The sequence below is a fragment of the Sycon ciliatum genome, chromosome 2 (assembly GCF_964019385.1).
Source record: "Sycon ciliatum chromosome 2, ocSycCili1.1, whole genome shotgun sequence".
Classification (NCBI taxonomy): Eukaryota; Metazoa; Porifera; class Calcarea; order Leucosolenida; family Sycettidae; genus Sycon; species Sycon ciliatum.
Genome location: NC_088644.1, coordinates 27462286 through 27487382, shown reverse-complemented (window position 1 = coordinate 27487382; position 25097 = coordinate 27462286). Strand labels below are relative to the sequence as shown.

General features: G+C 50.9%; 29 non-coding genes and 2 pseudogenes across 29 annotated transcripts; all 31 read right to left on the bottom strand.

The window, feature by feature from the left end:
• Positions 1 to 2778: 2778 nt before the first annotated feature.
• Positions 2779 to 2897, bottom strand: LOC135811072 (5S ribosomal RNA). Its single transcript, XR_010552543.1, has one exon. It is a non-coding gene; the product is annotated as a 5S ribosomal RNA (ribosomal RNA).
• A 615-nt stretch (positions 2898 to 3512) lies between these two features.
• Positions 3513 to 3643, bottom strand: LOC135811075 (5S ribosomal RNA; annotated as a pseudogene).
• A 617-nt stretch (positions 3644 to 4260) lies between these two features.
• On the bottom strand, positions 4261 to 4391 carry LOC135811074 (5S ribosomal RNA; annotated as a pseudogene).
• A 617-nt stretch (positions 4392 to 5008) lies between these two features.
• On the bottom strand, positions 5009 to 5127 carry LOC135811061 (5S ribosomal RNA). The gene has a single exon (XR_010552532.1). It is a non-coding gene; the product is annotated as a 5S ribosomal RNA (ribosomal RNA).
• A 624-nt stretch (positions 5128 to 5751) lies between these two features.
• Positions 5752 to 5870, bottom strand: LOC135811060 (5S ribosomal RNA). The gene has a single exon (XR_010552531.1). It is a non-coding gene; the product is annotated as a 5S ribosomal RNA (ribosomal RNA).
• Positions 5871 to 6493: 623 nt separating this feature from the next.
• Positions 6494 to 6612, bottom strand: LOC135811059 (5S ribosomal RNA). Its single transcript, XR_010552530.1, has one exon. It is a non-coding gene; the product is annotated as a 5S ribosomal RNA (ribosomal RNA).
• A 625-nt stretch (positions 6613 to 7237) lies between these two features.
• Positions 7238 to 7356, bottom strand: LOC135811057 (5S ribosomal RNA). The gene has a single exon (XR_010552528.1). It is a non-coding gene; the product is annotated as a 5S ribosomal RNA (ribosomal RNA).
• Positions 7357 to 7991: 635 nt separating this feature from the next.
• LOC135811056 (5S ribosomal RNA) lies at positions 7992 to 8110 on the bottom strand. The gene has a single exon (XR_010552527.1). It is a non-coding gene; the product is annotated as a 5S ribosomal RNA (ribosomal RNA).
• A 628-nt stretch (positions 8111 to 8738) lies between these two features.
• LOC135811055 (5S ribosomal RNA) lies at positions 8739 to 8857 on the bottom strand. The gene has a single exon (XR_010552526.1). It is a non-coding gene; the product is annotated as a 5S ribosomal RNA (ribosomal RNA).
• Positions 8858 to 9480: 623 nt separating this feature from the next.
• On the bottom strand, positions 9481 to 9599 carry LOC135811054 (5S ribosomal RNA). Its single transcript, XR_010552525.1, has one exon. It is a non-coding gene; the product is annotated as a 5S ribosomal RNA (ribosomal RNA).
• Positions 9600 to 10175: 576 nt separating this feature from the next.
• On the bottom strand, positions 10176 to 10294 carry LOC135811053 (5S ribosomal RNA). The gene has a single exon (XR_010552524.1). It is a non-coding gene; the product is annotated as a 5S ribosomal RNA (ribosomal RNA).
• Positions 10295 to 10911: 617 nt separating this feature from the next.
• On the bottom strand, positions 10912 to 11030 carry LOC135811063 (5S ribosomal RNA). The gene has a single exon (XR_010552534.1). It is a non-coding gene; the product is annotated as a 5S ribosomal RNA (ribosomal RNA).
• Positions 11031 to 11652: 622 nt separating this feature from the next.
• On the bottom strand, positions 11653 to 11771 carry LOC135811052 (5S ribosomal RNA). Its single transcript, XR_010552523.1, has one exon. It is a non-coding gene; the product is annotated as a 5S ribosomal RNA (ribosomal RNA).
• A 617-nt stretch (positions 11772 to 12388) lies between these two features.
• On the bottom strand, positions 12389 to 12507 carry LOC135811062 (5S ribosomal RNA). Its single transcript, XR_010552533.1, has one exon. It is a non-coding gene; the product is annotated as a 5S ribosomal RNA (ribosomal RNA).
• Positions 12508 to 13134: 627 nt separating this feature from the next.
• On the bottom strand, positions 13135 to 13253 carry LOC135811051 (5S ribosomal RNA). The gene has a single exon (XR_010552522.1). It is a non-coding gene; the product is annotated as a 5S ribosomal RNA (ribosomal RNA).
• Positions 13254 to 13870: 617 nt separating this feature from the next.
• On the bottom strand, positions 13871 to 13989 carry LOC135811066 (5S ribosomal RNA). Its single transcript, XR_010552537.1, has one exon. It is a non-coding gene; the product is annotated as a 5S ribosomal RNA (ribosomal RNA).
• Positions 13990 to 14612: 623 nt separating this feature from the next.
• LOC135811049 (5S ribosomal RNA) lies at positions 14613 to 14731 on the bottom strand. The gene has a single exon (XR_010552521.1). It is a non-coding gene; the product is annotated as a 5S ribosomal RNA (ribosomal RNA).
• Positions 14732 to 15348: 617 nt separating this feature from the next.
• On the bottom strand, positions 15349 to 15467 carry LOC135811048 (5S ribosomal RNA). Its single transcript, XR_010552520.1, has one exon. It is a non-coding gene; the product is annotated as a 5S ribosomal RNA (ribosomal RNA).
• Positions 15468 to 16090: 623 nt separating this feature from the next.
• LOC135811047 (5S ribosomal RNA) lies at positions 16091 to 16209 on the bottom strand. The gene has a single exon (XR_010552519.1). It is a non-coding gene; the product is annotated as a 5S ribosomal RNA (ribosomal RNA).
• A 617-nt stretch (positions 16210 to 16826) lies between these two features.
• Positions 16827 to 16945, bottom strand: LOC135811045 (5S ribosomal RNA). Its single transcript, XR_010552517.1, has one exon. It is a non-coding gene; the product is annotated as a 5S ribosomal RNA (ribosomal RNA).
• A 623-nt stretch (positions 16946 to 17568) lies between these two features.
• On the bottom strand, positions 17569 to 17687 carry LOC135811044 (5S ribosomal RNA). The gene has a single exon (XR_010552516.1). It is a non-coding gene; the product is annotated as a 5S ribosomal RNA (ribosomal RNA).
• Positions 17688 to 18304: 617 nt separating this feature from the next.
• LOC135811065 (5S ribosomal RNA) lies at positions 18305 to 18423 on the bottom strand. Its single transcript, XR_010552536.1, has one exon. It is a non-coding gene; the product is annotated as a 5S ribosomal RNA (ribosomal RNA).
• A 623-nt stretch (positions 18424 to 19046) lies between these two features.
• LOC135811043 (5S ribosomal RNA) lies at positions 19047 to 19165 on the bottom strand. Its single transcript, XR_010552515.1, has one exon. It is a non-coding gene; the product is annotated as a 5S ribosomal RNA (ribosomal RNA).
• Positions 19166 to 19782: 617 nt separating this feature from the next.
• On the bottom strand, positions 19783 to 19901 carry LOC135811042 (5S ribosomal RNA). Its single transcript, XR_010552514.1, has one exon. It is a non-coding gene; the product is annotated as a 5S ribosomal RNA (ribosomal RNA).
• Positions 19902 to 20524: 623 nt separating this feature from the next.
• On the bottom strand, positions 20525 to 20643 carry LOC135811041 (5S ribosomal RNA). The gene has a single exon (XR_010552513.1). It is a non-coding gene; the product is annotated as a 5S ribosomal RNA (ribosomal RNA).
• A 622-nt stretch (positions 20644 to 21265) lies between these two features.
• LOC135811070 (5S ribosomal RNA) lies at positions 21266 to 21384 on the bottom strand. Its single transcript, XR_010552541.1, has one exon. It is a non-coding gene; the product is annotated as a 5S ribosomal RNA (ribosomal RNA).
• Positions 21385 to 22007: 623 nt separating this feature from the next.
• Positions 22008 to 22126, bottom strand: LOC135811040 (5S ribosomal RNA). Its single transcript, XR_010552512.1, has one exon. It is a non-coding gene; the product is annotated as a 5S ribosomal RNA (ribosomal RNA).
• A 617-nt stretch (positions 22127 to 22743) lies between these two features.
• Positions 22744 to 22862, bottom strand: LOC135811039 (5S ribosomal RNA). Its single transcript, XR_010552511.1, has one exon. It is a non-coding gene; the product is annotated as a 5S ribosomal RNA (ribosomal RNA).
• Positions 22863 to 23479: 617 nt separating this feature from the next.
• LOC135811038 (5S ribosomal RNA) lies at positions 23480 to 23598 on the bottom strand. Its single transcript, XR_010552510.1, has one exon. It is a non-coding gene; the product is annotated as a 5S ribosomal RNA (ribosomal RNA).
• Positions 23599 to 24221: 623 nt separating this feature from the next.
• LOC135811028 (5S ribosomal RNA) lies at positions 24222 to 24340 on the bottom strand. Its single transcript, XR_010552501.1, has one exon. It is a non-coding gene; the product is annotated as a 5S ribosomal RNA (ribosomal RNA).
• A 617-nt stretch (positions 24341 to 24957) lies between these two features.
• Positions 24958 to 25076, bottom strand: LOC135811064 (5S ribosomal RNA). Its single transcript, XR_010552535.1, has one exon. It is a non-coding gene; the product is annotated as a 5S ribosomal RNA (ribosomal RNA).
• Positions 25077 to 25097: the final 21 nt, after the last annotated feature.

The following is a 25097-nucleotide window of genomic DNA, read 5'->3' as shown; positions in this document are numbered from 1 at the left end:
GGCAGGCAGAAGACAGGAGACCTACGTGATGGCGCTGAACTGAACCTGCTGATAATCTTCCCTGTTATTGATCCTATCTATCGTGATGTACCGGTATGTGGGCTGGATGTGGAAACTGATCAGCTGCGCGAAAGCCTTTTTAAGGCTTGCTTTTAACGATCAATGCCTCAGCTCTGGAGCCGAGGATGGCGTGGGATGCACGGGGAACAGATAGGTGGAATGGAGACTTGTGATTATGACGGCTGTACACATCCCTGGAATACATGTACGTCTGTACCCTGCTAATTAGCTGAAAATCATGTATTGGCACAGTGTTATTGTTGTTGTGTTGTTGCGCCAATACTTCATAACACACAGTTAGTGACGGGCCTCGAGGGCCGTACGTTTTGCCCTCGGACCATAAACAACACGTTATACACGTGTGTGTGTGTGTGTGTGTGTGTGTGTGTGTGTGTGTGTGTGTGTGTGTGTGTGTGTGTGTGTGTGTGTGTGCGCGCGTGTGTGTGTGTACCGATCGATCTTCCATCACGAGTAGTACTGGCGATCATCCCAAGTTTTGGCGTATCACTGCCCCATGTGCACGCACCGTCTTGTGCACATACAGTGTAATGCAATACTTATTGCACGGAGCCTGCGGGAGCATTCTAGAACAGGATTTATAAGGGGATCTACAGTGTCACTGTGCAGCCTGTACTGCTGTACAGTGCTGTAGCGGTGTTTGCAATTGTCCGCCGTCCACATTCACTGTTGGTTTCCTTACTTGCTAGACTGATTTTATATGATTCTGGACTGATTTGAATCATATTATCTTCCTTATTGGCCATGGGCCATCGTGGAAATAAAGAATAATAATAATAATTCACCGGGACTGCATCGATAATCAGTCTTACCAAGTCTGCTAGTACTACGACTACAAAACTGATCGGCAGTGAGGAGGGCATCAAGGCCCTAGGCCAGGCTAGGCATGGTCCACATCAGGGAGTCCTACCCAAACCACAAACCACTGGTTTGGGCACGACTCCCTGGTCTACATGTACAATTGAAGAAGTCAGTGTACAAGTAGCTCAATATGGCATTCACACCAGAATGGTGACTCCTGTCCTAGCTTATGCTAGCTAGCATCAAGGTAGGTTTGGCTGTAACCCGCCTGATCGGGGATGACCAGGCAATAGCCATCGCATACATACATATACTTCGAAGTACTTTGAGTTTGACGTATTCATAATCATTATGTGCATTGATTATGTGCATTGTGCATACACGGTCGGTGCTCATCATGCCAAACGGCACCAACAGAGTCAGAACACAGTGAGGTACTACTGGTAGTGGTGGGCACCGCTGCGCGATCAGACCTAGCACACACGTGACACAGTCCGCAGTCAGTACAATGTAGACCTACCAGCGATACGCGGTGGTATCATGATCTCCTATCATAACCTCTCCAAGTCCAGAAGGCTTCACCGGGCCAATCGTACCAATCCAAACCCGGAGATCGCATCATGATAACTACACACCACGGATAAAGGTTGAGGGTCAGTTTTCACGCATAATGAGCGTATCATCTTACACAGTGTGTGGGTCCTCCTAGCGACACTTTCTCAGTTATCTCTACTTGTACTAGACTTACAAACCCACGCCTTGTACTGTCTGGTTGCAGCATCTCGCTCAGCTGCCCGCACCTTAGACCAGTCTACTAGTGTCTGTGCAGGTCTAGTGCAGATCAATGACGATAATAATGTAGTGTAAAATGATACTGCGGTATTGCTGATACAAGCGACCTTGTCAGACATGTACATATAGCTGCAGAGCTGATGATAGTACAGTGTACCGGCTATAACAGCGCACACCGACCAGGTGCTAGTAGATCATGTCTGCCTCCGACCGGAATTTCAGGTTCCACCTCTGTGCAGCATGCATACGAAGAGTACATCATGATGCCATGGTAAGGTTACTCTGATAGTCCAAAAGGTAAGGGTGGGTATGATAATTGCCAATGGAAAGAACAATGTCAAGGGATTGGTTCTCGTCTCTACATGCAGTAACCAGCCGGATTTCGCAAAAAAAACTATTGAAGGTTTTGATCTCCACAGCTCCATGCGTCTTAGTTCGAACCTCTTAGTCTCCCAGTCTCTACCTCAATGATTCCCATCACTGTTGGGTTTGGTGATGGATAGGATCAAAGTAATTAGTTACTCCCAGTCCCAGTTGGGTTCAGGATTTAAAATAATAATTATGAAGGAGTTTGGGCCCGTTACAGTGAAGCATGCACGTACTGGAAAGGGATTTTAGATTTTCTTCTCCAGCCTTGTTTCTCCTCCCTCATGCAGAAACACAAACCATCAGCAGGCCAAGAAGAAAACACTTGCTGAACTCTGATTGGCCGGGGATGGAACGGGAGAGGGGAAGGCACAAAGCCTGCCTAAAACACAGGCACATCATCATCGCGGCACCCACGGTGACCACTCAGTCACTGACCAGACACACAGTCATGTGGGATTTAGCCAACCACTCACCCCACCAGGGTCAAGCTGGCTGTAGTTGCTTACAAAAGTGTAGTCAGTGTGTCAGTGCATGATCATCGGAAAAACGGTTTGGTATCCGGAGCTCCGGAGGGGACAAAGCTCAAAAAAGAAGGAAAGAAAAGCTGGCCCGAACGACCGCCGAACCACCCACCGACGCGCGCCAGAGCTACACTACTTGAACTACACTGTAGTTGAGAGAAGAAGAAAAACGTCATGAAAACTGAGAAGAAAAGAAAAGAAAAAGAAAAAGAAAAAAAGTCTACAGCACGAGGTATTCCCAGGCGGTCACCCATCCAAGTACTAACATCGCCCGATGTTGCTTGACTTCGGTGATCGGACGAGAACCGGTATTTTCAACGTGGTATGGCCGTAGACATCCTTCTCCAGTTGATGACTCCTTTTATACAAGATTCGTCGTCACTGCATGTTCACTCCCCGGCTCCTCAGTGTCCATGGCCGCTATCACAAGCTTTTCACCTTTGGCAAACTGGATTCTGGTCAGTGCAACATGACAAAGTAATGATTCCCCCCATCATGGCTGATGATGGCCTAACTCAGTTCCGAGTCCCCATCTGCATGGGATGCCCGGAGAGGCCGGGGATGGAACGGGAGAGGGGAAAGCACAAAGCCTGCCCAAAGCACCAGCACATCATCATCCCGGTACCCACGGTGACCGCTGAGTCACTGCCCAGACACACAGTCATGTGGGATGTAGCCAACCACTCACCCCACCAGGATCAAGCTGACTGTAGTTGCTTACAAAAGTGTAGTCAGTGTGTCAGTGCATGATCATCGGAAAAACGGTTTGGTATCCGGAGCTCCGGAGGGGACAAAGCTCAAAAAAGAAGGAAAGAAAAGCTGGCCCGAACGACCGCCGAACCACCCACCGACGCGCGCCAGAGCTACACTACTTGAACTACACTGTAGTAGAGAGAAGAAGAAAAACGTCATGAAAACTGAGAAGAAAAGAAAAGAAAAAGAAAAAGAAAAAGTCTACAGCACGAGGTATTCCCAGGCGGTCACCCATCCAAGTACTAACCTAAGTACTAACCTCGCCCGACGTTGCTTGACTTCGGTGATCGGACGAGAACCGGTATTTTCAACGTGGTATGGCCGTAGACATCCTTCTCCGGTTGATGACTCCTTTTATACAAGATTCGTCGTCACTGCATGTTCACTCCCCGGCTCCTCAGTGTCCATGGCCGCTATCACAAGCTTTTCACCTTTGGCAAACTGGATTCTGGTCAGTGCAACATGACAAAGTAATGATTCCCCCCATCATGGCTGATGATGGCCTAACTCAGTTCCGAGTCCCCATCTGCATGGGATGCCCGGAGAGGCCGGGGATGGAACGGGAGAGGGGAAGGCACAAAGCCTGCCCAAAGCACAGGCACATCATCATCCCGGTACCCACGGTGACGGCTGAGTCACTGCCCAGACACACATTCATGTGGGATGTAGCCAACCACTCACCCCACCAGGGTCAAGCTGGCTGTAGTTGCTTACAAAAGTGTAGTCAGTGTGTCAGTGCATGATCATCGGAAAAACGGTTTGGTATCCGGAGCTCCGGAGGGGACAAAGCTCAAAAAAGAAGGAAAGAAAAGCTGGCCCGAACGACCGCCGAACCACCCACCGACGCGCGCCAGAGCTACACTACTTGAACTACACTGTAGTAGAGAGAAGAAGAAAAACGTCATGAAAACTGAGAAGAAAAGAAAAGAAAAAGAAAAAGAAAAAAAGTCTACAGCACGAGGTATTCCCAGGCGGTCACCCATCCAAGTACTAACCTAAGTACTAACCTCGCCCGACGTTGCTTGACTTCGGTGATCGGACGAGAACCGGTATTTTCAACGTGGTATGGCCGTAGACATCCTTCTCCGGTTGATGACTCCTTTTATACAAGATTCGTCGTCACTGCATGTTCACTCCCCGGCTCCTCAGTGTCCATGGCCGCTATCACAAGCTTTTCACCTTTGGCAAACTGGATTCTGGTCAGTGCAACATGACAAAGTAATGATTCCCCCCATCATGGCTGATGATGGCCTAACTCAGTTCCGAGTCCCCATCTGCATGGGATGCCCGGAGAGGCCGGGGATGGAACGGGAGAGGGGAAGGCACAAAGCCTGCCCAAAGCACAGGCACATCATCATCCCGGTACCCACGGTGACGGCTGAGTCACTGCCCAGACACACATTCATGTGGGATGTAGCCAACCACTCACCCCACCAGGGTCAAGCTGGCTGTAGTTGCTTACAAAAGTGTAGTCAGTGTGTCAGTGCATGATCATCGGAAAAACGGTTTGGTATCCGGAGCTCCGGAGGGGACAAAGCTCAAAAAAGAAGGAAAGAAAAGCTGGCCCGAACGACCGCCGAACCACCCACCGACGCGCGCCAGAGCTACACTACTTGAACTACACTGTAGTAGAGAGAAGAAGAAAAACGTCATGAAAACTGAGAAGAAAAGAAAAGAAAAAGAAAAAGAAAAAAAGTCTACAGCACGAGGTATTCCCAGGCGGTCACCCATCCAAGTACTAACCTCGCCCGACGTTGCTTGACTTCGGTGATCGGACGAGAACCGGTATTTTCAACGTGGTATGGCCGTAGACATCCTTCTCCAGTTGATGACTCCTTTTATACAAGATTCGTCGTCACTGCATGTTCACTCCCCGGCTCCTCAGTGTCCATGGCCGCTATCACTGTGACAAGCTTTTCACCTTTGGCAAACTGGATTCTGGTCAGTGCAACATGACAAAGTAATGATTCCCCCCATCATGGCTGATGATGGGCATACTCAGTTCCGAGTGCCCATCTGCATGGGATGCCCGGAGGGGCTGGGGAGGGAACGGGAGAGGGGAAGGCACAAAGCCTGCCCAAAGCACCAGCACATCATCATCGCGGCACCCACGGTGACCACTCAGTCACTGGCCAGACACACAGTCATGTGGGATGTAGCCAACCACTCACCCCACCAGGGTCAAGCTGGCTGTAGTTGCTTAAAAAAGGTAAAGTCAGTGTGTCAGTGCATGATCATCGGAATAACGGTTTGGTATCCGGAGCTCCGGAGGGGACAAAGCTCAAAAAAGAAGGAAAGAAAAGCTGGCCAGAACGACCGCCGAACCACCCACCGATGCGCGCCAGAGCTACACTACATGAACTACACTGTAGTTGAGAGAAGAAGAAAAACGTCATGAAAACTGAGAAGAAAAGAAAAGAAAAAGAAAAAGAAAAAAAGTCTACAGCACGAGGTATTCCCAGGCGGTCACCCATCCAAGTACTAACCTCGCCCGACGTTGCTTGACTTCGGTGATCGGACGAGAACCGGTATTTTCAACGTGGTATGGCCGTAGACATCCTTCTCCAGTTGATGACTCCTTTTATACAAGATTCGTCGTCACTGCATGTTCACTCCCCGGCTCCTCAGTGTCCATGGCCGCTATCACTGTGACAAGCTTTTCACCTTTGGCAAACTGGATTCTGGTCAGTGCAACATGACAAAGTAATGATTCCCCCCATCATGGCTGATGATGGGCATACTCAGTTCCGAGTGCCCATCTGCATGGGATGCCCGGAGAGGCCGGGGATGGAACGGGAGAGGGGAAGGCACACAGCCTGCCCAAAGCACCAGCACATCATCATCCCGGTACCCACGGTGACCGCTAAGTCACTGCCCAGACACACAGTCATGTGGGATGTAGCCAACCACTCACCCCACCAGGGTCAAGCTGGCTGTAGTTGCTTACAAAAGTGTAGTCAGTGTGTCAGTGCATGATCATCGGAAAAACGGTTTGGTATCCGGAGCTCCGGAGGGGACAAAGCTCAAAAAAGAAGGAAAGAAAAGCTGGCCCGAACGACCGCCGAACCACCCACCGACGCGCGCCAGAGCTACACTACTTGAACTACACTGTAGTTGAGAGAAGAAGAAAAACGTCATGAAAACTGAGAAGAAAAGAAAAGAAAAAGAAAAAGAAAAAAAGTCTACAGCACGAGGTATTCCCAGGCGGTCACCCATCCAAGTACTAACCTCGCCCGACGTTGCTTGACTTCGGTGATCGGACGAGAACCGGTATTTTCAACGTGGTATGGCCGTAGACATCCTTCTCCAGTTGATGACTCCTTTTATACAAGATTCGTCGTCACTGCATGTTCACTCCCCGGCTCCTCAGTGTCCATGGCCGCTATCACTGTGACAAGCTTTTCACCTTTGGCAAACTGGATTCTGGTCAGTGCAACATGACAAAGTAATGATTCCCCCCATCATGGCTGATGATGGCCTAACTCAGTTCCGAGTCCGCATCTGCATGGGAAGCCCGGAGAGGCCGGGGATGGAACGGGAGAGGGGAAGACACAAAGCCTGCCCAAAGCACCAGCACATCATCATCCGGCGGCACCCACGGTGACCACTCAGTCACTGCCCAGACACACAGTCATGTGGGATGTAGCCAACCACTCACCCCACCAGGGTCAAGCTGGCTGTAGTTGCTTACAAAAGTGTAGTCAGTGTGTCAGTGCATGATCATCGGAAAAACGGTTTGGTATCCGGAGCTCCGGAGGGGACAAAGCTCAAAAAAGAAGGAAAGAAAAGCTGGCCCGAACGACCGCCGAACCACCCACCGACGCGTGCCAGAGCTACACTACTTGAACTACACTGTAGTTGAGAGAAGAAGAAAAACGTCATGAAAACTGAGAAGAAAAGAAAAGAAAAAGAAAAAGAAAAAAAGTCTACAGCACGAGGTATTCCCAGGCGGTCACCCATCCAAGTACTAACCTCGCCCGACGTTGCTTGACTTCGGTGATCGGACGAGAACCGGTATTTTCAACGTGGTATGGCCGTAGACATCCTTCTCCAGTTGATGACTCCTTTTATACAAGATTCGTCGTCACTGCATGTTCACTCCCCGGCTCCTCAGTGTCCATGGCCGCTATTACTGTGACCAGCTTTTGACCTTTGGCAAACTGGATTCTGGTCAGTGCAACATGACAAAGATTTAAGTAATGATTCCCCCCATCATGGCTGATGATGGGCATACGGTACTCAGTTCCGAGACCCCATCTGCATGGGATGCCCGGAGAGGCCGGGGAGGGAACGGGAGAGGGGAAGGCACAAAGCCTGCCCAAAGCACAGGCACATCATCATCGCGGCACCCACGGTGACCACTCAGTCACTGACCAGACACACAGTCATGTGGGATGTAGCCAACCACTCACCCCACCAGGGTCAAGCTGGCTGTAGTTGCTTACAAAAGTGTAGTCAGTGTGTCAGTGCATGATCATCGGAAAAACGGTTTGGTATCCGGAGATCCGGAGGGGACAAAGCTCAAAAAAGAAGGAAAGAAAAGCTGGCCCGAACGACCGCCGAACCACCCACCGACGCGCGCCAGAGCTACACTACTTGAACTACATTGTAGTAGAGAGAAGAAGAAAAACGTCATGAAAACTGAGAAGAAAGGAAAAGAAAAAGAAAAAGAAAAAAAGTCTACAGCACGAGGTATTCCCAGGCGGTCACCCATCCAAGTACTAACCTCGCCCGACGTTGCTTGACTTCGGTGATCGGACGAGAACCGGTATTTTCAACGTGGTATGGCCGTAGACATCCTTCTCCAGTTGATGACTCCTTTTATACAAGATTCGTCGTCACTGCATGTTCACTCCCCGGCTCCTCAGTGTCCATGGCCGCTATCACTGTGACAAGCTTTTCACCTTTGGCAAACTGGATTCTGGTCAGTGCAACATGACAAAGTAATGATTCCCCCCATCATGGCTGATGATGGGCATACTCAGTTCCGAGTGCCCATCTGCATGGGATGCCCGGAGAGGCCGGGGATGGAACGGGAGAGGGGAAGGCACAAAGCCTGCCCAAAGCGCCAGCACATCATCCAGTCATCCCGGTACCCACGGTGACCGCTAAGTCACTGCCCAGACACACAGTCATGTGGGATGTAGCCAACCCTTCACCCCACCAGGGTCAAGCTGGCTGTAGTTGCTTACAAAAGTGTAGTCAGTGTGTCAGTGCATGATCATCGGAAAAACGGTTTGGTATCCGGAGCTCCGGAGGGGACAAAGCTCAAAAAAGAAGGAAAGAAAAGCTGGCCCGAACGACCGCCGAACCACCCACCGACGCGCGCCAGAGCTACACTACTTGAACTACACTGTAGTTGAGAGAAGAAGAAAAACGTCATGAAAACTGAGAAGAAAAGAAAAGAAAAAGAAAAAGAAAAAAAGTCTACAGCACGAGGTATTCCCAGGCGGTCACCCATCCAAGTACTAACCTCGCCCGACGTTGCTTGACTTCGGTGATCGGACGAGAACCGGTATTTTCAACGTGGTATGGCCGTAGACATCCTTCTCCAGTTGATGACTCCTTTTATACAAGATTCGTCGTCACTGCATGTTCACTCCCCGGCTCCTCAGTGTCCATGGCCGCTATCACTGTGACAAGCTTTTCACCTTTGGCAAACTGGATTCTGGTCAGTGCAACATGACAAAGTAATGATTCCCCCCATCATGGCTGATGGTGGGCATACTCAATTCCGAGTCCCCATCTGCATGGGATGCCAGGAGAGGCCGGGGAGGGAACGGGAGAGGGGAAGGCACAAAGCCTGCCCAAAGCACCAGCACATCATCATCGCGGCACCCACGGTGACCCCTCAGTCACTGACCAGACACACAGTCATGTGGGATTTAGCCAACCACTCACCCCACCAGGGTCAAGCTGGCTGTAGTTGCTTACAAAAGTGTAGTCAGTGTGTCAGTGCATGATCATCGGAAAAACGGTTTGGTATCCGGAGCTCCGGAGGGGACAAAGCTCAAAAAAGAAGGAAAGAAAAGCTGGCCCGAACGACCGCCGAACCACCCACCGACGCGCGCCAGAGCTACACTACTTGAACTACACTGTAGTAGAGAGAAGAAGAAAAACGTCATGAAAACTGAGAAGAAAAGAAAAGAAAAAGAAAAAGAAAAAAAGTCTACAGCACGAGGTATTCCCAGGCGGTCACCCATCCAAGTACTAACCTCGCCCGACGTTGCTTGACTTCGGTGATCGGACGAGAACCGGTATTTTCAACGTGGTATGGCCGTAGACATCCTTCTCCAGTTGATGACTCCTTTTATACAATATTCGTCGTCACTGCATGTTCACTCCCCGGCTCCTCAGTGTCCATGGCCGCTATCACTGTGACAAGCTTTTCACCTTTGGCAAACTGGATTCTGGTCAGTGCAACATGACAAAGTAATGATTCCCCCCATCATGGCTGATGATGGGCATACTCAGTTCCGAGTCCCCATCTGCATGGGATGCCAGGAGAGGCCGGGGAGGGAACGGGAGACCACTCACCGTGACCACTCAGTCACTGACCAGACACACAGTCATGTGAGATTTAGCCAACCACTCACCCCACCAGGGTCAAGCTGGCTGTAGTTGCTTACAAAAGTGTAGTCAGTGTGTCAGTGCATGATCATCGGAAAAACGGTTTGGTATCCGGAGCTCCGGAGAGGACAAAGCTCAAAAAAGAAGGAAAGAAAAGCTGGCCCGAACGACCGCCGAACCACCCACCGACGCGCGCCAGAGCTACACTACTTGAACTACACTGTAGTAGAGAGAAGAAGAAAAACGTCATGAAAACTGAAAAGAAAAGAAAAGAAAAAGAAAAAGAAAAAAAGTCTACAGCACGAGGTATTCCCAGGCGGTCACCCATCCAAGTACTAACCTCGCCCGACGTTGCTTGACTTCGGTGATCGGACGAGAACCGGTATTTTCAACGTGGTATGGCCGTAGACATCCTTCTCCAGTTGATGACTCCTTTTATACAAGATTCGTCGTCACTGCATGTTCACTCCCCGGCTCCTCAGTGTCCATGACCGCTATCACTGTGACAAGCTTTTCACCTTTGGCAAACTGGATTCTGGTCAGTGCAACATGACAAAGTAATGATTCCCCCCATCATGGCTGATGATGGGCATACTCAGTTCCGAGTGCCCATCTGCATGGGATGCCCGGAGAGGCCGGGGAGGGAACGGGAGAGGGGAAGGCACAAAGCCTGCCCAAAGCACCAGCACATCATCATCGCGGCACCGACGGTGACCACTCAGTCACTGACCAGACACACAGTCATGTGGGATTTAGCCAACCACTCACCCCACCAGGGTCAAGCTGGCTGTAGTTGCTTACAAAAGTGTAGTCAGTGTGTCAGTGCATGATCATCGGAAAAACGGTTTGGTATCCGGAGCTCCGGAGGGGACAAAGCTCAAAAAAGAAGGAAAGAAAAGCTGGCCCGAACGACCGCCGAACCACCCACCGACGCGCGCCAGAGCTACACTACTTGAACTACACTGTAGTTGAGAGAAGAAGAAAAACGTCATGAAAACTGAGAAGAAAAGAAAAGAAAAAGAAAAAAAGTCTACAACACGAGGTATTCCCAGGCGGTCACCCATCCAAGTACTAACCTCGCCCGACGTTGCTTGACTTCGGTGATCGGACGAGAACCGGTATTTTCAACGTGGTATGGCCGTAGACATCCTTCTCCAGTTGATGACTCCTTTTATACAAGATTCGTCGTCACTGCATGTTCACTCCCCGGCTCCTCAGTGTCCATGGCCGCTATCACTGTGACAAGCTTTTCACCTTTGGCAAACTGGATTCTGGTCAGTGCAACATGACAAAGTAATGATTCCCCCCATCATGGCTGATGATGGGCATACTCAGTTCCGAGTGCCCATCTGCATGGGATGCCCGGAGAGCCGGGCCGGGGAGGGAACGGGAGAGGGGAAGGCACAAAGCCTGCCCAAAGCACCAGCACATCATCATCGCGGCACCCACGGTGACCACTCAGTCACTGACCAGACACACAGTCATGTGGGATTTAGCCAACCACTCACCCCACCAGGGTCAAGCTGGCTGTAGTTGCTTACAAAAGTGTAGTCAGTGTGTCAGTGCATGATCATCGGAAAAACGGTTTGGTATCCGGAGCTCCGGAGAGGACAAAGCTCAAAAAAGAAGGAAAGAAAAGCTGGCCCGAACGACCGCCGAACCACCCACCGACGCGCGCCAGAGCTACACTACTTGAACTACACTGTAGTAGAGAGAAGAAGAAAAACGTCATGAAAACTGAAAAGAAAAGAAAAAGAAAAAGAAAAAAAGTCTACAGCACGAGGTATTCCCAGGCGGTCACCCATCCAAGTACTAACCTCGCCCGACGTTGCTTGACTTCGGTGATCGGACGAGAACCGGTATTTTCAACGTGGTATGGCCGTAGACATCCTTCTCCAGTTGATGACTCCTTTTATACAAGATTCGTCGTCACTGCATGTTCACTCCCCGGCTCCTCAGTGTCCATGACCGCTATCACTGTGACAAGCTTTTCACCTTTGGCAAACTGGATTCTGGTCAGTGCAACATGACAAAGTAATGATTCCCCCCATCATGGCTGATGATGGGCATACTCAGTTCCGAGTGCCCATCTGCATGGGATGCCCGGAGAGGCCGGGGAGGGAACGGGAGAGGGGAAGGCACAAAGCCTGCCCAAAGCACCAGCACATCATCATCGCGGCACCGACGGTGACCACTCAGTCACTGACCAGACACACAGTCATGTGGGATTTAGCCAACCACTCACCCCACCAGGGTCAAGCTGGCTGTAGTTGCTTACAAAAGTGTAGTCAGTGTGTCAGTGCATGATCATCGGAAAAACGGTTTGGTATCCGGAGCTCCGGAGGGGACAAAGCTCAAAAAAGAAGGAAAGAAAAGCTGGCCCGAACGACCGCCGAACCACCCACCGACGCGCGCCAGAGCTACACTACTTGAACTACACTGTAGTTGAGAGAAGAAGAAAAACGTCATGAAAACTGAGAAGAAAAGAAAAGAAAAAGAAAAAAAGTCTACAACACGAGGTATTCCCAGGCGGTCACCCATCCAAGTACTAACCTCGCCCGACGTTGCTTGACTTCGGTGATCGGACGAGAACCGGTATTTTCAACGTGGTATGGCCGTAGACATCCTTCTCCAGTTGATGACTCCTTTTATACAAGATTCGTCGTCACTGCATGTTCACTCCCCGGCTCCTCAGTGTCCATGGCCGCTATCACTGTGACAAGCTTTTCACCTTTGGCAAACTGGATTCTGGTCAGTGCAACATGACAAAGTAATGATTCCCCCCATCATGGCTGATGATGGGCATACTCAGTTCCGAGTGCCCATCTGCATGGGATGCCCGGAGAGCCGGGCCGGGGAGGGAACGGGAGAGGGGAAGGCACAAAGCCTGCCCAAAGCACCAGCACATCATCATCGCGGCACCCACGGTGACCACTCAGTCACTGACCAGACACACAGTCATGTGGGATTTAGCCAACCACTCACCCCACCAGGGTCAAGCTGGCTGTAGTTGCTTACAAAAGTGTAGTCAGTGTGTCAGTGCATGATCATCGGAAAAACGGTTTGGTATCCGGAGCTCCGGAGGGGACAAAGCTCAAAAAAGAAGGAAAGAAAAGCTGGCCCGAACGACCGCCGAACCACCCACCGACGCGCGCCAGAGCTACACTACTTGAACTACACTGTAGTTGAGAGAAGAAGAAAAACGTCATGAAAACTGAGAAGAAAAGAAAAGAAAAAGAAAAAGAAAAAAAGTCTACAGCACGAGGTATTCCCAGGCGGTCACCCATCCAAGTACTAACCTCGCCCGACGTTGCTTGACTTCGGTGATCGGACGAGAACCGGTATTTTCAACGTGGTATGGCCGTAGACATCCTTCTCCAGTTGATGACTCCTTTTATACAAGATTCGTCGTCACTGCATGTTCACTCCCCGGCTCCTCTGTGTCCATGACCGCTATCACTGTGACAAGCTTTTCACCTTTGGCAAACTGGATTCTGGTCAGTGCAACATGACAAAGTAATGATTCCCCCCATCATGGCTGATGATGGGCATACTCAGTTCCGAGTGCCCATCTGCATGGGATGCCCGGAGAGGCCGGGGAGGGAACGGGAGAGGGGAAGGCACAAAGCCTGCCCAAAGCACCAGCACATCATCATCGCGGCACCCACGGTGACCACTCAGTCACTGACCAGACACACAGTCATGTGGGATTTAGCCAACCACTCACCCCACCAGGGTCAAGCTGGCTGTAGTTGCTTACAAAAGTGTAGTCAGTGTGTCAGTGCATGATCATCGGAAAAACGGTTTGGTATCCGGAGCTCCGGAGGGGACAAAGCTCAAAAAAGAAGGAAAGAAAAGCTGGCCCGAACGACCGCCGAACCACCCACCGACGCGCGCCAGAGCTACACTACTTGAACTACACTGTAGTTGAGAGAAGAAGAAAAACGTCATGAAAACTGAGAAGAAAAGAAAAGAAAAAGAAAAAAAGTCTACAGCACGAGGTATTCCCAGGCGGTCACCCATCCAAGTACTAAACTCGCCCGACGTTGCTTGACTTCGGTGATCGGACGAGAACCGGTATTTTCAACGTGGTATGGCCGTAGACATCCTTCTCCAGTTGATGACTCCTTTTATACAAGATTCGTCGTCACTGCATGTTCACTCCCCGGCTCCTCAGTGTCCATGGCCGCTATCACTGTGACAAGCTTTTCACCTTTGGCAAACTGGATTCTGGTCAGTGCAACATGACAAAGTAATGATTCCCCCCATCATGGCTGATGATGGGCATACTCAGTTCCGAGTGCCCATCTGCATGCGATGCCCGGAGAGGCCGGGGAGGGAACGGGAGAGGGGAAGGCACAAAGCCTGCCCAAAGCACCAGCACATCATCATCGCGGCACCCACGGTGACCACTCAGTCACTGACCAGACACACAGTCATGTGGGATTTAGCCAACCACTCACCCCACCAGGGTCAAGCTGGCTGTAGTTGCTTACAAAAGTGTAGTCAGTGTGTCAGTGCATGATCATCGGAAAAACGGTTTGGTATCCGGAGCTCCGGAGGGGACAAAGCTCAAAAAAGAAGGAAAGAAAAGCTGGCCCGAACGACCGCCGAACCACCCACCGACGCGCGCCAGAGCTACACTACTTGAACTACACTGTAGTAGAGAGAAGAAGAAAAACGTCATGAAAACTGAGAAGAAAAGAAAAGAAAAAGAAAAAGAAAAAAAGTCTACAGCACGAGGTATTCCCAGGCGGTCACCCATCCAAGTACTAACCTCGCCCGACGTTGCTTGACTTCGGTGATCGGACGAGAACCGGTATTTTCAACGTGGTATGGCCGTAGACATCCTTCTCCAGGTGATGACTCCTTTTATACAAGATTCGTCGTCACTGCATGTTCACTCCCCGGCTCCTCTGTGTCCATGACCGCTATCACTGTGACAAGCTTTTCACCTTTGGCAAACTGGATTCTGGTCAGTGCAACATGACAAAGTAATGATTCCCCCCATCATGGCTGATGATGGGCATACTCAGTTCCGAGTGCCCATCTGCATGGGATGCCCGGAGAGGCCGGGGAGGGAACGGGAGAGGGGAAGGCACAAAGCCTGCCCAAAGCACCAGCACATCATCATCGCGGCACCCACGGTGACCACTCAGTCACTGACCAGACACACAGTCATGTGGGATTTAGCCAACCACTCACCCCACCAGGGTCAAGCTGGCTGTAGTTGCTTACAAAAGTGTAGTCAGTGTGTCAGTGCATGATCATCGGAAAAACGGTTTGGTATCCGGAGCTCCGGAGGGGACAAAGCTCAAAAAAGAAGGAAAGAAAAGCTGGCCCGAACGACCGCCGAACCACCCACCGACGCGCGCCAGAGCTACACTACTTGAACTACACTGTAGTTGAGAGAAGAAGAAAAACGTCATGAAAACTGAGAAGAAAAGAAAAGAAAAAGAAAAAAAGTCTACAGCACGAGGTATTCCCAGGCGGTCACCCATCCAAGTACTAACCTCGCCCGACGTTGCTTGACTTCGGTGATCGGACGAGAACCGGTATTTTCAACGTGGTATGGCCGTAGACATCCTTCTCCAGTTGATGACTCCTTTTATACAAGATTCGTCGTCACTGCATGTTCACTCCCCGGCTCCTCAGTGTCCATGGCCGCTATCACTGTGACAAGCTTTTCACCTTTGGCAAACTGGATTCTGGTCAGTGCAACATGACAAAGTAATGATTCCCCCCATCATGGCTGATGATGGGCATACTCAGTTCCGAGTGCCCATCTGCATGGGATGCCCGGAGAGGCCGGGGAGGGAACGGGAGAGGGGAAGGCACAAAGCCTGCCCAAAGCACCAGCACATCATCATCGCGGCACCCACGGTGACCACTCAGTCACTGACCAGACACACAGTCATGTGGGATTTAGCCAACCACTCACCCCACCAGGGTCAAGCTGGCTGTAGTTGCTTACAAAAGTGTAGTCAGTGTGTCAGTGCATGATCATCGGAAAAACGGTTTGGTATCCGGAGCTCCGGAGGGGACAAAGCTCAAAAAAGAAGGAAAGAAAAGCTGGCCCGAACGACCGCCGAACCACCCACCGACGCGCGCCAGAGCTACACTACTTGAACTACACTGTAGTTGAGAGAAGAAGAAAAACGTCATGAAAACTGAGAAGAAAAGAAAAGAAAAAGAAAAAGAAAAAAAGTCTACAGCACGAGGTATTCCCAGGCGGTCACCCATCCAAGTACTAACCTCGCCCGACGTTGCTTGACTTCGGTGATCGGACGAGAACCGGTATTTTCAACGTGGTATGGCCGTAGACATCCTTCTCCAGTTGATGACTCCTTTTATACAAGATTCGTCGTCACTGCATGTTCACTCCCCGGCTCCTCAGTGTCCATGGCCGCTATCACTGTGACAAGCTTTTCACCTTTGGCAAACTGGATTCTGGTCAGTGCAACATGACAAAGTAATCATTCCCCCCATCATGGCTGATGATGGGCATACTCAGTTCCGAGTGCCCATCTGCATGGGATGCCCGGAGAGGCCGGGGAGGGAACGGGAGAGGGGAAGGCACAAAGCCTGCCCAAAGCACCAGCACATCATCATCGCGGCACCCACGGTGACCACTCAGTCACTGACCAGACACACAGTCATGTGGGATTTAGCCAACCACTCACCCCACCAGGGTCAAGCTGGCTGTAGTTGCTTACAAAAGTGTAGTCAGTGTGTCAGTGCATGATCATCGGAAAAACGGTTTGGTATCCGGAGCTCCGGAGGGGACAAAGCTCAAAAAAGAAGGAAAGAAAAGCTGGCCCGAACGACCGCCGAACCACCCACCGACGCGCGCCAGAGCTACACTACTTGAACTACACTGTAGTTGAGAGAAGAAGAAAAACGTCATGAAAACTGAGAAGAAAAGAAAAGAAAAAGAAAAAAAGTCTACAGCACGAGGTATTCCCAGGCGGTCACCCATCCAAGTACTAACCTCGCCCGACGTTGCTTGACTTCGGTGATCGGACGAGAACCGGTATTTTCAACGTGGTATGGCCGTAGACATCCTTCTCCAGTTGATGACTCCTTTTATACAAGATTCGTCGTCACTGCATGTTCACTCCCCGGCTCCTCAGTGTCCATGGCCGCTATCACTGTGACAAGCTTTTCACCTTTGGCAAACTGGATTCTGGTCAGTGCAACATGACAAAGTAACGATTCCCCCCATCATGGCTGATGATGGGCATACTCAGTTCCGAGTGCCCATCTGCATGGGATGTCCGGAGAGGCCGGGGAGGGAACGGGAGAGGGGAAGGCACAAAGCCTGCCCAAAGCACCAGCACATCATCATCGCGGCACCCACGGTGACCACTCAGTCACTGACCAGACACACAGTCATGTGGGATTTAGCCAACCACTCACCCCACCAGGGTCAAGCTGGCTGTAGTTGCTTACAAAAGTGTAGTCAGTGTGTCAGTGCATGATCATCGGAAAAACGGTTTGGTATCCGGAGCTCCGGAGGGGACAAAGCTCAAAAAAGAAGGAAAGAAAAGCTGGCCCGAACGACCGCCGAACCACCCACCGACGCGCGCCAGAGCTACACTACTTGAACTACACTGTAGTAGAGAGAAGAAGAAAAACGTCATGAAAACTGAGAAGAAAAGAAAAGAAAAAGAAAAAGAAAAAAAGTCTACAGCACGAGGTATTCCCAGGCGGTCACCCATCCAAGTACTAACCTCGCCCGACGTTGCTTGACTTCGGTGATCGGACGAGAACCGGTATTTTCAACGTGGTATGGCCGTAGACATCCTTCTCCAGTTGATGACTCCTTTTATACAAGATTCGTCGTCACTGCATGTTCACTCCCCGGCTCCTCTGTGTCCATGACCGCTATCACTGTGACAAGCTTTTCACCTTTGGCAAACTGGATTCTGGTCAGTGCAACATGACAAAGTAATGATTCCCCCCATCATGGCTGATGATGGGCATACTCAGTTCCGAGTGCCCATCTGCATGGGATGCCCGGAGAGGCCGGGGAGGGAACGGGAGAGGGGAAGGCACAAAGCCTGCCCAAAGCACCAGCACATCATCATCGCGGCACCCACGGTGACCACTCAGTCACTGACCAGACACACAGTCATGTGGGATTTAGCCAACCACTCACCCCACCAGGGTCAAGCTGGCTGTAGTTGCTTACAAAAGTGTAGTCAGTGTGTCAGTGCATGATCATCGGAAAAACGGTTTGGTATCCGGAGCTCCGGAGGGGACAAAGCTCAAAAAAGAAGGAAAGAAAAGCTGGCCCGAACGACCGCCGAACCACCCACCGACGCGCGCCAGAGCTACACTACTTGAACTACACTGTAGTTGAGAGAAGAAGAAAAACGTCATGAAAACTGAGAAGAAAAGAAAAGAAAAAGAAAAAAAGTCTACAGCACGAGGTATTCCCAGGCGGTCACCCATCCAAGTACTAAACTCGCCCGACGTTGCTTGACTTCGGTGATCGGACGAGAACCGGTATTTTCAACGTGGTATGGCCGTAGACATCCTTCTCCAGTTGATGACTCCTTTTATACAAGATTCGTCGTCACTGCATGTTCACTCCCCGGCTCCTCAGTGTCCATGGCCGCTATCACTGTGACAAGCTTTTCACCTTTGGCAAACTGGATTCTGGTCAGTGCAACATGACAAAGTAATGATTCCCCCCATCATGGCTGATGATGGGCATACTCAGTTCCGAGTGCCCATCTGCATGCGATGCCCGGAGAGGCCGGGGAGGGAACGGGAGAGGGGAAGGCACAAAGCCTGCCCAAAGCACCAGCACATCATCATCGCGGCACCCACGGTGACCACTCAGTCACTGACCAGACACACAGTCATGTGGGATTTAGCCAACCACTCACCCCACCAGGGTCAAGCTGGCTGTAGTTGCTTACAAAAGTGTAGTCAGTGTGTCAGTGCATGATCATCGGAAAAACGGTTTGGTATCCGGAGCTCCGGAGGGGACAAAGCTCAAAAAAGAAGGAAAGAAAAGCTGGCCCGAACGACCGCCGAACCACCCACCGACGCGCGCCAGAGCTACACTACTTGAACTACACTGTAGTAGAGAGAAGAAGAAAAACGTCATGAAAACTGAGAAGAAAAGAAAAGAAAAAGAAAAAGAAAAAAAGTCTACAGCACGAGGTATTCCCAGGCGGTCACCCATCCAAGTACTAACCTCGCCCGACGTTGCTTGACTTCGGTGATCGGACGAGAACCGGTATTTTCAACGTGGTATGGCCGTAGACATCCTTCTCCAGTTGATGACTCCTTTTATACAAGATTCGTCGTCACTGCATGTTCACTCCCCGGCTCCTCTGTGTCCATGACCGCTATCACTGTGACAAGCTTTTCACCTTTGGCAAACTGGATTCTGGTCAGTGCAACATGACAAAGTAATGATTCCCCCCATCATGGCTGATGATGGGCATACTCAGTTCCGAGTGCCCATCTGCATGGGATGCCCGGAGAGGCCGGGGAGGGAACGGGAGAGGGGAAGGCACAAAGCCTGCCCAAAGCACCAGCACATCATCATCGCGGCACCCACGGTGACCACTCAGTCACTGACCAGACACACAGTCATGTGGGATTTAGCCAACCACTCACCCCACCAGGGTCAAGCTGGCTGTAGTTGCTTACAAAAGTGTAGTCAGTGTGTCAGTGCATGATCATCGGAAAAACGGTTTGGTATCCGGAGCTCCGGAGGGGACAAAGCTCAAAAAAGAAGGAAAGAAAAGCTGGCCCGAACGACCGCCGAACCACCCACCGACGCGCGCCAGAGCTACACTACTTGAACTACACTGTAGTTGAGAGAAGAAGAAAAACGTCATGAAAACTGAGAAGAAAAGAAAAGAAAAAGAAAAAAAGTCTACAGCACGAGGTATTCCCAGGCGGTCACCCATCCAAGTACTAACCTCGCCCGACGTTGCTTGACTTCGGTGATCGGACGAGAACCGGTATTTTCAACGTGGTATGGCCGTAGACATCCTTCTCCAGTTGATGACTCCTTTTATACAAGATTCGTCGTCACTGCATGTTCACTCCCCGGCTCCTCAGTGTCCATGGCCGCTATCACTGTGACAAGCTTTTCACCTTTGGCAAACTGGATTCTGGTCAGTGCAACATGACAAAGTAATGATTCCCCCCATCATGGCTGATGATGGGCATACTCAGTTCCGAGTGCCCATCTGCATGGGATGCCCGGAGAGGCCGGGGAGGGAACGGGAGAGGGGAAGGCACAAAGCCTGCCCAAAGCACCAGCACATCATCATCGCGGCACCCACGGTGACCACTCAGTCACTGACCAGACACACAGTCATGTGGGATTTAGCCAACCACTCACCCCACCAGGGTCAAGCTGGCTGTAGTTGCTTACAAAAGTGTAGTCAGTGTGTCAGTGCATGATCATCGGAAAAACGGTTTGGTATCCGGAGCTCCGGAGGGGACAAAGCTCAAAAAAGAAGGAAAGAAAAGCTGGCCCGAACGACCGCCGAACCACCCACCGACGCGCGCCAGAGCTACACTACTTGAACTACACTGTAGTTGAGAGAAGAAGAAAAACGTCATGAAAACTGAGAAGAAAAGAAAAGAAAAAGAAAAAGAAAAAAAGTCTACAGCACGAGGTATTCCCAGGCGGTCACCCATCCAAGTACTAACCTCGCCCGACGTTGCTTGACTTCGGTGATCGGACGAGAACCGGTATTTTCAACGTGGTATGGCCGTAGACATCCTTCTCCAGTTGATGACTCCTTTTATACAAGATTCGTCGTCACTGCATGTTCACTCCCCGGCTCCTCAGTGTCCATGGCCGCTATCACTGTGACAAGCTTTTCACCTTTGGCAAACTGGATTCTGGTCAGTGCAACATGACAAAGTAATCATTCCCCCCATCATGGCTGATGATGGGCATACTCAGTTCCGAGTGCCCATCTGCATGGGATGCCCGGAGAGGCCGGGGAGGGAACGGGAGAGGGGAAGGCACAAAGCCTGCCCAAAGCACCAGCACATCATCATCGCGGCACCCACGGTGACCACTCAGTCACTGACCAGACACACAGTCATGTGGGATTTAGTCAACCACTCACCCCACCAGGGTCAAGCTGGCTGTAGTTGCTTACAAAAGTGTAGTCAGTGTGTCAGTGCATGATCATCGGAAAAACGGTTTGGTATCCGGAGCTCCGGAGGGGACAAAGCTCAAAAAGAAGGAAAGAAAAGCTGGCCCGAACGACCGCCGAACCACCCACCGACGCGCGCCAGAGCTACACTACTTGAACTACACTGTAGTAGAGAGAAGAAGAAAAACGTCATGAAAACTGAGAAGAAAAGAAAAGAAAAAGAAAAAGAAAAAAAGTCTACAGCACGAGGTATTCCCAGGCGGTCACCCATCCAAGTACTAACCTCGCCCGACGTTGCTTGACTTCGGTGATCGGACGAGATCCGGTATTTTCAACGTGGTATGGCCGTAGACATCCTTCTCCAGTTGATGACTCCTTTTATACAAGATTCGTCGTCACTGCATGTTCACTCCCCGGCTCCTCAGTGTCCATGGCCGCTATCACTGTGACAAGCTTTTCACCTTTGGCAAACTGGATTCTGGTCAGTGCAACATGACAAAGTAACGATTCCCCCCATCATGGCTGATGATGGGCATACTCAGTTCCGAGTGCCCATCTGCATGGGATGTCCGGAGAGGCCGGGGAGGGAACGGGAGAGGGGAAGGCACAAAGCCTGCCCAAAGCACCAGCACATCATCATCGCGGCACCCACGGTGACCACTCAGTCACTGACCAGACACACAGTCATGTGGGATTTAGCCAACCACTCACCCCACCAGGGTCAAGCTGGCTGTAGTTGCTTACAAAAGTGTAGTCAGTGTGTCAGTGCATGATCATCGGAAAAACGGTTTGGTATCCGGAGCTCCGGAGGGGACAAAGCTCAAAAAAGAAGGAAAGAAAAGCTGGCCCGAACGACCGCCGAACCACCCACCGACGCGCGCCAGAGCTACACTACTTGAACTACACTGTAGTAGAGAGAAGAAGAAAAACGTCATGAAAACTGAGAAGAAAAGAAAAGAAAAAGAAAAAGAAAAAAAGTCTACAGCACGAGGTATTCCCAGGCGGTCACCCATCCAAGTACTAACCTCGCCCGACGTTGCTTGACTTCGGTGATCGGACGAGAACCGGTATTTTCAACGTGGTATGGCCGTAGACATCCTTCTCCAGTTGATGACTCCTTTTATACAAGATTCGTCGTCACTGCATGTTCACTCCCCGGCTCCTCTGTGTCCATGACCGCTATCACTGTGACAAGCTTTTCACCTTTGGCAAACTGGATTCTGGTCAGTGCAACATGACAAAGTAATGATTCCCCCCATCATGGCTGATGATGGGCATACTCAGTTCCGAGTGCCCATCTGCATGGGATGCCCGGAGAGGCCGGGGAGGGAACGGGAGAGGGGAAGGCACAAAGCCTGCCCAAAGCACCAGCACATCATCATCGCGGCACCCACGGTGACCACTCAGTCACTGACCAGACACACAGTCATGTGGGATTTAGCCAACCACTCACCCCACCAGGGTCAAGCTGGCTGTAGTTGCTTACAAAAGTGTAGTCAGTGTGTCAGTGCATGATCATCGGAAAAACGGTTTGGTATCCGGAGCTCCGGAGGGGACAAAGCTCAAAAAAGAAGGAAAGAAAAGCTGGCCCGAACGACCGCCGAACCACCCACCGACGCGCGCCAGAGCTACACTACTTGAACTACACTGTAGTTGAGAGAAGAAGAAAAACGTCATGAAAACTGAGAAGAAAAGAAAAGAAAAAGAAAAAAAGTCTACAGCACGAGGTATTCCCAGGCGGTCACCCATCCAAGTACTAACCTCGCCCGACGTTGCTTGACTTCGGTGATCGGACGAGAACCGGTATTTTCAACGTGGTATGGCCGTAGACATCCTTCTCCAGTTGATGACTCCTTTTATACAAGATTCGTCGTCACTGCATGTTCACTCCCCGGCTCCTCAGTGTCCATGGCCGCTATCACTGTGACAAGCTTTTCACCTTTGGCAAACTGGATTCTGGTCAGTGCAACATGACAAAGTAATCATTCCCCCCATCATGGCTGATGATGGGCATACTCAGTTCCGAGTGCCCATCTGCATGGGATGCCCGGAGAGGCCGGGGAGGGAACGGGAGAGGGGAAGGCACAAAGCCTGCCCAAAGCACCAGCACATCATCATCGCGGCACCCACGGTGACCACTCAGTCACTGACCAGACACACAGTCATGTGGGATTTAGCCAACCACTCACCCCACCAGGGTCAAGCTGGCTGTAGTTGCTTACAAAAGTGTAGTCAGTGTGTCAGTGCATGATCATCGGAAAAACGGTTTGGTATCCGGAGCTCCGGAGGGGACAAAGCTCAAAAAAGAAGGAAAGAAAAGCTGGCCCGAACGACCGCCGAACCACCCACCGACGCGCGCCAGAGCTACACTACTTGAACTACACTGTAGTTGAGAGAAGAAGAAAAACGTCATGAAAACTGAGAAGAAAAGAAAAGAAAAAGAAAAAAAGTCTACAGCACGAGGTATTCCCAGGCGGTCACCCATCCAAGTACTAACCTCGCCCGACGTTGCTTGACTTCGGTGATCGGACGAGAACCGGTATTTTCAACGTGGTATGGCCGTAGACATCCTTCTCCAGTTGATGACTCCTTTTATACAAGATTCGTCGTCACTGCATGTTCACTCCCCGGCTCCTCAGTGTCCATGGCCGCTATCACTGTGACAAGCTTTTCACCTTTGGCAAACTGGATTCTGGTCAGTGCAACATGACAAAGTAACGATTCCCCCCATCATGGCTGATGATGGGCATACTCAGTTCCGAGTGCCCATCTGCATGGGATGTCCGGAGAGGCCGGGGAGGGAACGGGAGAGGGGAAGGCACAAAGCCTGCCCAAAGCACCAGCACATCATCATCGCGGCACCCACGGTGACCACTCAGTCACTGACCAGACACACAGTCATGTGGGATTTAGCCAACCACTCACCCCACCAGGGTCAAGCTGGCTGTAGTTGCTTACAAAAGTGTAGTCAGTGTGTCAGTGCATGATCATCGGAAAAACGGTTTGGTATCCGGAGCTCCGGAGGGGACAAAGCTCAAAAAAGAAGGAAAGAAAAGCTGGCCCGAACGACCGCCGAACCACCCACCGACGCGCGCCAGAGCTACACTACTTGAACTACACTGTAGTAGAGAGAAGAAGAAAAACGTCATGAAAACTGAGAAGAAAAGAAAAGAAAAAGAAAAAGAAAAAAAGTCTACAGCACGAGGTATTCCCAGGCGGTCACCCATCCAAGTACTAACCTCGCCCGACGTTGCTTGACTTCGGTGATCGGACGAGAACCGGTATTTTCAACGTGGTATGGCCGTAGACATCCTTCTCCAGTTGATGACTCCTTTTATACAAGATTCGTCGTCACTGCATGTTCACTCCCCGGCTCCTCTGTGTCCATGACCGCTATCACTGTGACAAGCTTTTCACCTTTGGCAAACTGGATTCTGGTCAGTGCAACATGACAAAGTAATGATTCCCCCCATCATGGCTGATGATGGGCATACTCAGTTCCGAGTGCCCATCTGCATGGGATGCCCGGAGAGGCCGGGGAGGGAACGGGAGAGGGGAAGGCACAAAGCCTGCCCAAAGCACCAGCACATCATCATCGCGGCACCCACGGTGACCACTCAGTCACTGACCAGACACACAGTCATGTGGGATTTAGCCAACCACTCACCCCACCAGGGTCAAGCTGGCTGTAGTTGCTTACAAAAGTGTAGTCAGTGTGTCAGTGCATGATCATCGGAAAAACGGTTTGGTATCCGGAGCTCCGGAGGGGACAAAGCTCAAAAAAGAAGGAAAGAAAAGCTGGCCCGAACGACCGCCGAACCACCCACCGACGCGCGCCAGAGCTACACTACTTGAACTACACTGTAGTTGAGAGAAGAAGAAAAACGTCATGAAAACTGAGAAGAAAAGAAAAGAAAAAGAAAAAAAGTCTACAGCACGAGGTATTCCCAGGCGGTCACCCATCCAAGTACTAAACTCGCCCGACGTTGCTTGACTTCGGTGATCGGACGAGAACCGGTATTTTCAACGTGGTATGGCCGTAGACATCCTTCTCCAGTTGATGACT